This window comes from Orycteropus afer, unplaced genomic scaffold (assembly GCF_000298275.1).
Source record: "Orycteropus afer afer isolate SDZICR_OR568_19922 unplaced genomic scaffold, OryAfe1.0 scaffold01525, whole genome shotgun sequence".
In the NCBI taxonomy this organism is placed as follows: Eukaryota; Metazoa; Chordata; class Mammalia; order Tubulidentata; family Orycteropodidae; genus Orycteropus; species Orycteropus afer.
The window spans coordinates 69,224-70,332 of NW_006923112.1; positions in this window are offsets into that span (position 1 = coordinate 69,224).

The window sequence follows — 1,109 nt, forward strand, 5'->3', positions numbered from 1 at the left end:
AGGGAATTTGCAGAAATTCAACCTGGATTCAGAAGAGGACATGGAATGAGGGATACTAGTACTGACATCAGATGGATCGGGGGTGAAAGCAAAGGATACCAGAAAGATATTTATTTATGTTTTTGACTATACAAAGGTATATAACTGTGTGGATCATAACACATTATAGGTAACATTGCAAAGAATGAGAATTCCAGCACACTTAATTGTGCTCATGAGGAAACTGTATATAGACAAAATGGTTGTCATTTGAACAGAACAAGCAGATATTGCATGGTTTTAAATCAGGAAGGGTGTCTATTAGGATAGTACCCTTTCATCATACTTATTGAAACTGTATACTGAGTGAATAATCTGAGAATCTGGAGTATATGAAAAAGAATACAGACTCAGGATTGGAGGAAGTCTCATTAACAACCTACAATATACAGATTACACAACCTTGCTAGCTGAAAGTGAAGATGACTTGAAACACTGATGAAGATCAAAGCTTCAGTATGGATTACACCTCATCATAAAGAAAACAAAGATCCTCACAACTAGACCAATAAGCAACATCACAATAAATGGAGAAGAAAATTGATGCCATCAGAGATTTTATTTTATTTAGATCCATAGTCAACATTCTTGGAAGAAGCAGGCAAGAAATCTGAGGTTGTATTGCACTGGGCAAATCTGCTGCAAAAGACCTCTTTAAAATGTTGAGGAGGAGAGATGTTACTTTGAAGATAAAGGTTTGCCTAACCTAAGCCATGGTATTTTCAATCAACTTCACATGCATATGAAAGCTGAAAAATGAATAAAGAAGACCAAAGAAGAGTCAATGCATTGGAATTGTGTTGGTGAAGAATATTGAAAACACCATGGACTGCCAGAAGAACTGAAGAATCTGTCCTGGAAGGAGTACAACTGCTATGCACCTTACAAGAGAGAATGGCCAGACTTTGTCACATCTACTTTGTCATGTTATCAGAAGGGACAAGTCCCTGTAGAAAGATACCAAGCTTAGTAAAGTAGAGTATCAGCAAAAAAGGGGAAGACACTCAATGAGATGGATTGACATAGTTGCTGCAATGATGGGCTCAAGAAGAGCAAGGATGGTAAGGATG